This window comes from Dasypus novemcinctus, chromosome 19, assembly GCF_030445035.2.
Source record: "Dasypus novemcinctus isolate mDasNov1 chromosome 19, mDasNov1.1.hap2, whole genome shotgun sequence".
NCBI classification, from domain to species: Eukaryota; Metazoa; Chordata; class Mammalia; order Cingulata; family Dasypodidae; genus Dasypus; species Dasypus novemcinctus.
In genome coordinates this window covers 33,886,493-33,895,618 of record NC_080691.1, presented here as the reverse complement: position 1 = coordinate 33,895,618, position 9,126 = coordinate 33,886,493, and positions in this window count along the sequence as shown.

Genomic DNA, 9,126 nt, shown 5'->3' with positions numbered 1-9,126 from the left:
CAAGACATATGAATATGTTCAAGTACATATTGATGACTGTACTTATGATCCTTTTCTTGTGAAATTAAAATTTAGCCTAGTATTATATATTACCTAAGAATTACCTCCTGAAAGCTTCCTTAATGCTCAAATGTGGCCTCAGGGTATAAAAGCACTACCCCCCCTCCTTCCCTGGTGTGGGACATCACTCCGAGGGATGAGCCTCCCTGGCATTAAAGGACTATTACCAAGCACTAACTAGCAAAGCACCTGGAAAAACAGCTTGACCAAAGTGGAAAATGAATTTTTATGATAAGAGATTTCAAAGTGAGTCGGGAGGTCATCCCTGAGGTTACGCTTATGCAAGTCTTAGCAGGATCTCTTTGACTGCCACAGTAAGTACTGCCTCAAATAGCAGGACACGAGAGATCTAGACACTATAAGCGTATCAGACAGCTCAGGAATTTAGCACCCTGCCTTACTTTGGAATATATGCTCTCCAAAGTAACAGAGTTAGACTCATTGATTGGGTTCTCTAGACATGGCCTTTATGCCCCTTTTATATGAACCTCTAATTGGCAGTATACTTGTTAAATATATGTCCCAGAAACTTAAATCTTTGATCCATCCATGTGCCAGTTGAGCCCTGAATATCAGGATAGTTGATACACCTACACTCCAATTCATTGGATGGACCCAAGACAACTTAACAAGGTGATGATGATTGTGAATGCCCATTCCAAGTAGCAGAGTGTCTGCAACTGCAAGCAAGATAGTTCCATCCATCTGCCTCATGGGATCTAAGCTTCCTTTCAGTTAGAAGCAGAGTGGGCATCATCCTTCCAAATTCCTCAAGACTGGGGCATGAACAATGGACTAAAGTAGACTTGTTATTATTCTACCATAGACTTATTATTCCTCTAGCTATGTAAGAACTCTTATCATTGATATAAAGACAGTGGTCCCAAGAGATTCTGAGGAATGGGAAAGGAAAGAATAGGTGTAATAATGAGGGCATTTTCAGGATATTGGAGTTGTCTTACATGACACTGAAGTGTCAGATGAAGGCCATTGTATATTTTGTCATAACCTACAAAATTGTGCAGGACAGGATGTAAACTATATTGTAAAATGTAGTCCATGGTAATAATAGCCATGCTTCAGTATGTGTTCATGAATTGTAACAAATGTACCATACTAACGAAGGATTTTTTTTTTTTTAATTTCTCTCCCTATCCCCACCCTCCCCCAGATGTCTACTCTCTGTGTCCATTCACTGTGTTTTCTGTGTCTGCTTGTATTCCTGTCAGCGGCACCAGGAATCTGTGTTTCTTTTTGTTGCATCATCTTGCTGCGATGGCTCTCCGTATGTGCAGCGCCACTCCTGGGCAGGCTGCACTTCTTTTGCGCATGGCAGCTCTCCTTGTGGGGCGCACTCCTTGCACGTGGGGCTCCCCTACGTGGAGGACACCCCTGAATGGTACAGCACTCCGTGTGCGCATCAGCACTGCATGTGGGCCAGATCATCACATGGGTCCTGACCTCCTATGTGGTAGGTGGTTGCTCTGTCCCTTGAGCCAAATCCGCTTCCCAAGGATGTTCTTAATGTATTAAAGTTTGGGAAGGGTAGGGAGTGGGGCATCTTGGAATCCCTTATATTTTTGATGTAACATTTATGTAATCTAAAGCTTCTTTAAATATAAAAAAAAGCAGTTAAAAATGGAAAAACAAAAAATAGAGGAGCTCTCACCCATCCTCCTATCCCTACAATATTTCAAAATGCGTGGCAAGCAAAGGTAGATTGAGAATAACTGTGGGGAAAAAAGAAGAGGGAAAATGGTAAACAGTCCTTAGAATGTTACAAGGCTTCCACTTAAAGAATAACCCCAAACCAAGTGAAATACGAAAATAAGTATCTAGAATTTCAGAGCATGAAATATAAGGAAAGTACTTCACACTAGGTGCAAATTTAAGGGCTGATAAGTTATAAAGGAGCAGAATGTCAACAGTAAAAATAGTGGATTAGAGGAGTCCTGGGCTTAGGCCATCCACAAAAGCAACAAAGAAAATGACACAAAATATCGAATAAAATTGTTATGAACTCTGGAAACTAACCAAAAGCACATGGCAAGAAGGGGAACTTTGAATCGGGAGAGAAAAAAGTGAACAATCAGGTGAAACTATAAGAGAGATTTGGTTTATTTTCATTTACCCTGGTCTCATTTTGCTTACCACCTTGGTATGGCTTTAAAGACAACAGTCTTAATTTCTGTTACAATAATCTAAACCAGATGAAGCAGAAAGGACCTTATTCTCAGAGGTTTGTGATTGGCTGTTTCACTTGTATGGTAACCCCATTGGGGTCCATCTCAAAGGACCTGCAAAAATTGCACCTAACAGAAATTTGGGGAAGTATTCTTCGAAAACATTTAAGGCAAATAAACTAGTTGCTGCACATGGCTCACAGGGTTACACTGGTGAAGCAAAACACTAAGAAAAATGCTTTGGAGGAAGGCTGAGGAATGAGGCGCTTTGGCTAAAAGGTCTTTGAAAAGCTGCAATATATTCCTGGATGCCTATAAAATATGTATATGAGGGCTGGGTTTATGCACAGAAAAGACCTGAGAATGTCCTAAACACTCATCTCTGGTTGACCATTAAGATCTGTACAAACGGCTGGTTTGGGGTTGTGGAGTTGTAAACTGTCTGGCTAAATGTTGAAGCTATGTCCCAGTATATACTTATAACATATCTGCAAGAACTTTTAAATTTATTGTTATTTTAGACCTATGTAGAAATTTCTGTCCATTCACTATCTGACCAATAAGTTATTGGGACAGAGATTTCAGTGACCATCCATAACAGATTGTACTGACTTCACAAAATTAGTGCCAAAAACTGACTAAACAAACTAACAAAAACAACTAGCAGTCACGACAAACCCTGGATTCAGGAAAATCTGATTTCCAGACTGGCCACCTTAAAATATTCAAAGGATACAGTTTTTGGGCATGTAGTAAATGAAGAAAGAATGTCCCACGCACAAGACAAAAGACAATTAATAGAAAATATCCTTCAGGATGCCCAGATTTTGAACTTACTAGACCAATTTTATAAATTACCTTTTTTTAAAAAAAGATTTATTTATTTATTTATCTCCCCTTCCCCCCACCCCCAGCTGTCTGCTCTCTGTGTGTTCTTCTGTGACTGCTTCTATCCTTATCAGCAGCACCAGGAATCTGTGTTTCTTTTTGTTGCATCATCTTGTTGTGTCAGCTCTCTGGGTGTGCGGCACCATTCCTGGGCAGGCTGCACTTTCTTTGGTGCTGGGTGGCTCTTCTTAAAGGGCACACTCCTTGAGCATGGGGCTCCCCTATGCAGGGGACACCCCTGTGTGGCACAGCACTCCTTGTGGGCATCAGCACTGTGCATGGGCCAGCTCCACACGGGTCAAGGAGGCCCGGGGTTTGAACCGCGGACCTCCCATGTGGTAGGCGGATTCCCTATCCATTGGGCCAAGTCTGCTTCCCTAAATTACCAATTTTTAATATGCTCAGTGAATAAAAGGCAAATATAAGAATGATGTCTCAGTTGAGAATATCAGTAAAGAAGTAAAAGTATAAAATAAACTGAAATAGAAATTGTGCAGTTGAAAGTACAACCAGTGACATGAAAACTTCTCTAGAGGTGGTCAACAACAACTGTCTCTCTGACTAAAGACCTAAACAACTGTTTGAGCAGCCTGGTGTAGGCACCTCCCCAAGTCCTTCCTCAACTACATCGTGTCCTTTGCCAAAGATCTATCAATGAGAACTTAACATTTCCATATGAATTTTACTGGTCACTAGTGATGTTGAATGAATTTTAATACCCTAGTTCATACTTAACTCACTGTACATCTTATGACTTTGGGCAAATACAGGAGGGGACATGGTGAATTACTAGTTCTTTCAGTGAGCACTGTTTCCTCTGAGAATCCAAGACTGCACCCAGCCTGAATGAAAATCCCCCAAAGGAAAGACACAGTACTCTACTCACAGATATTCTACATCTTTGCCTCTGAGTTCCCACAAGAATTACAGGAAAATCATGGCCATCCATTAAGATAAAGAAATACAACCCCATTTTCTGTGAACCCCAGTATTCCTCAGAGTGTCCCACAAATTCCTACATATCTAAATCAGCCAGATTGCAACAGAAACCCTCCTCCTTTTATATAAATTAATCTATCCCAATCTCACAATAGAGAAAGGTGATTGTTTTGCATTGTCTAGCCACTTATTGATGCCATGTAAATTGGAGAATCAGTTTTTCCGTTCCTGTACCAAAAAAAAAAAAGTCTGCTGGGATGTTTATAAGCATTATATTGCATCTGCAGTTCCCCATGGGTAGTATTGGTATTAGAATATTTAGTCTTACCATCCATGAGCAGGATAGACACCTTGCCATTTGTTTAGGTCTTCTTCAGTTTTAGTCATGTATGATTGCTGATGTTCAAGTGCTTCACCCTTTCATTAAATTCAACCTTAGGTATTTTATTTGTCAGAGGCTAATTGAAATTTTAAAAAATATTCCATTTTGTTTTATTTTTTACTGTACTATGTAAACAGAACTGACTTGTGTGTGTATATCTCACAATGCAAGTTTGCTTGCTTAATGTCTTTATTTGTTCCAGTTGTGCATTCTTTGGGATTATCTATTTAAAGGATTATGTCATCTGTGTTTTAGGATAGTTTCCTTCTTTACTTCCAATTTGGATGACTTTTTTTTTCTTGCTCAATTTCTCTGGCTAGAACTTCCAGTGCAATGCTGCCTAGCAATGATGAAAGTGAGCTAACTTATCTTGATGTCATGGGAAAAACTTTCAGTGTTTCACAACAGAGTATAATGTTCTCAGTGGGTTATATAGCTGCAGCTGTGAAGAGAGTGGAATGACTTCCACAACTGACCCTCCACTCAGTCAACAGCAGAAAGTCTCCAGTTTATAGGAAGCCTGTGACTGTATTTCTGAAATCCTAGAATGAGAGTTAATTATAGGAGACCTACAATTTTATGGTTTTGAAGAACTTAATTCTTACTAATGTACAAGTTTTCAAGTTTTCATAATCAGATCATGGTAGAAAATGCCTGAAATGTTTTTTATTTGTTCTTTTTTTTAATTTTTTTATTCATTTTTAAAAAATATTACATTAAAAATATATGAGGTCCCATTCAACCCCACCGCCCCCACCCCACCGCTCCCCCCACAGCAACACTCTCTCCCATCATCATAACACATCCATTGCATTTGATAAGTATATCTCTGGGCATCGCTGCACCTCATGGTCAATGGTCCACGTCATAGCCCATACTCTCCCACATTCCATCCAGTGGGCCCTGGGAGGATCTACAATGTCCGGTAATTATCCCTGAAGCACCACCCAGGACAACTCCAAGTCCCAAAACGCCTCCACATCTCATCTCTTCCTCCCATTCACCGCACCCAGCAGCCACCATGGCCACTTTTCCCACACCAATGTCACATTTTCTCTGTGGACCTTGAATTGGTTGTGTCCATTGCACATCTATGTCAAGAGAAGGCTTAGATTCCACATGGATACTGGATGCAATCCTCCTGCTTTCAGTTGTAGGCACTCTAGGCTCCATGGTGTGGTGGTTGACATTCTTCAACTCCATGTTAGCTGAGTGGGATAAGTCCAATAAATCAGACTGTAGGAGTTGAAGTCTGTTTATTTGTTCTTAAATTCTAAAAATTCATTAAGCCATATTAAATGAATTTTTCTTTCTAGAAGTTATTTATAAAACAGTACTTTTAATGGAACAAGGACAAGTATTAAGGTCAATTCTTGGACCAAGGGAAATACAACTATTATTTTGGGGCAGGTTGGTGTATGTGTCTGATGATAGGTATAATGCCATATGTTGGTAATACTGCAGACCTGATATGAATGACAGTGAACCTATGTGATTGTGAATCTAAAGCAACAGAAATTTTTTTTTTAATTTGCTGAATACAAACTGCCATAGCTAACACCAAATATGTATGAAAACGGATTGATTTAAAACTAGATAAAGGGAAGCAGACTTGGCCCAATGGATAGGGCATCCGCCTACCACATGGGGGGTCCGCAGGTCAAACTCTGGGCCTCCTTGACCCGTGTGGAGCTGGCCCATGCGCAGTACTGATGCACGCAAGGAGTGCCACACCACTCAGGGGTGTCCCCCATGTAGGGGAGCCCCACGCTCAAAGAGTGTGCCCCGTATGGAGAGCCGCCCAGCGCGAAAGAAAGTGCCGCCTGCCCAAGAATGGTGCCGCACACACGGAGAGCTGACACAACGAAATGATGCAACAAAAAGAAACATAGATTCCCGATGCCGCTGATAAGGATAGAAGCAGTCACAGAAGAACACACAGTGAATGGACACAGATAGAAGACAACTGGGGGAGGGGGAAGGAGAGAGAAATAAATTTTAAAAATAAATCTTTAAAAAAAATTAGATAGAAAATTAATAATTCTGAAGTCAAATGGCTCAAACATAAAGTATAAAAACAAAGAAATTTCAATATAAAATAAGAAACTAAAGTCTAATGATTATAGAAATAAAATACAGGTAAATATGCAAAAATAATTCAGAAATGAAATAGAATGTAATACATCTAATTAAAAATACATTACAGATAATTGATTTTCAACATATATGGACATTTATAGAAAATTATTACATTTTAGCAATGTGATAATAGATGTTTCACTTCAAGAAAATAATATATGTGTAAAGGAATATTCACTAGTCAGATCGAGAAAAAAAATAAACAACGATAGGTAAAATAGAAGTGATGAGAGTAAGACCCTTTTTTTCCTCTCTCAATTTTTTTAAAATGTTACATTAAAAAAATATAAAAGGTCCCCACATACCTCCCACCTCCCTCACCCCACTCCTCTCAAATCAAAGACCCATTTTTAAGAGTGGTAGAAATGAAGAATCTGGAAATACCAGGAAGAAAGATTTTGTACTTTAAAATATTCCATAAAAAATCTAGAAAGACACACTCATCTCTGTTGTGAAAGCTAATTTGAATCTCACTTCTGTCTATAATTTCTTTTAGTCCTATGAATACCAATAGAAAAAAAATCATGTTATTTTCATGTACCAAAGTAATATAGGGAGAAAAGGAATAAATACAAAGTAACCTCAACAAATGAATGAAAGGTCTTCTTTGGTATCATCATTATGTCCTGAAATGTAGTTTCTCTAAAGAAGATAAAAGGCATTTAGAAAATGAGACAATATGTTAAGACATCATAAATTTTAAAATCTCCAGAAATGAATGGGAAGACATCAGAAAATAAGAAAAAATGGAAAAATATCAGTTAAAATGGAAATGTCATGTACAATAAATAGGGTGACCAGATAATGCTTAAGTAGAAAGCAAAAGTAAAAAGCTGCTGAGAAGAAATTTTGTGGATAATGTTAAAGATATGGGAAAAAATGAAGAATGGGATAGTTTGTCCATTAACTGAACACTAGAGTGCCTGAACCAGAAAACCAAAGCAAAGACTTGAAACAAATGTTAAAATTATAATTCCTTTTTCTCTGTAATGAAATTCTTTGAAGCCATGTGTCAAAAGTGCATGCTGAGCATTGACTCAGAAGGACTAAAGACAAGGGATATTCTAGGAAAATTAACCAGGTTAAAGAAAATGCGAAAACATTTATATTCACATATAAAGTCATTAGAATGTCATAAATGTTTCGGAGAACTAGATTTTTTGCCAGATGAAAATGGAGTAACATTTGTGGAAAGAATTGTGAATCGTGGTTTTATACCCAGCAACACTGAAATGTAAGTGAAAAAGGCCCTGAAATTCAAGTTATCCTGCTAGACCAAGATTAATACTTTTGGCATGACCCATTCCAGGTGACTGAACAAATTTCAGTAAATGAAATTTCAAAAACCCATTGCTCCCTCCCCCTCCCCTCAGGGCCCACAGTGACAATCAATCTTCACTGCTTGAGGGACCAGATTCACAGATACTTGCAACAGTGCTGAGGGCTTGATATACTAGACTGTCCTCCCCCATTGGGAGCCACCAATTATCTTGAGAGACACAATTCCCTCTATTTCAGAACATCAGGCCTCCCCAGGATGTGGCTATACCTCCCCACTCATTGTATAGGTCTCTACCCAGTGATATAACACACTATGACAAGGTAAGCACTCATACACCCCCTAGAAGCCTGCCCCTGTGCCAGATGCCCCCCCTTAAGCACCTTAAATGGGTAATCTTTCCTTATAATATTTTTGAAAGAGTTTTCTCAACATTATAGTTTCAACCCCATACCCAACAATCTCCCATATTCAACTGTTCCTCCCAGCCGATAGGAGGACATATGATAAGCTGTTAGTTTCCAGTTATTTATTCATCTAACACTCAGTGAATATTCTTTATGAGTGAGTGTTTGACCTTGGTGGGAGCCAACAGGGAGACCAGATATTATAATTCATATAACTCTAACTTTGTTTAGGGTATTTGTGTATTTATTTAATTATTTCATAAATAATAAGAAATACAACTAGTAAAGATAGAAATGTTGTTTAATATGACACGTACTATTAAAAGTAAAACCTATTTCTAAGACTTAGTCTAAATCTTTGGATTTAAAACTAAACTGCCACTTAATTGTTTCATTTGGAATGGAGTAGTAGGGTGAGCACGTAAGGGTCTCCACAACCATAAGATCTCCAATTCTTCTCAGCTTCAGGCTGAGAAATCCAGCTCAATATCTTTGCAACTGTCAGTTATAGGATCTGCAACACAAATACAGGATCTGGAATCACTGGGGTGGTACAGAGACGGCAGGAGCATGGGTTTCCCTAAGGTGGGTTGCAGGACTGAAAAGGTACCTCAGACCGAACTTGGAGATGTGATCTTTAGTCCATGATATCCCAGGAGCCAGATTCAGAGGGACTGAATTCTTATAGCTAAAGTCTGCATAGGGTGCAGTCTATGACACTGTCTATAAATTTCCAACAAAAGGATTTTGACTGGATTGCTAGATTGGTCACCCTTCAAGTGAATGTCTTCTGAAGAGTGAAACTGATGCAGATGAAAAGGTGGTCTCAAGTCCTCTAGGAAGAAAAGG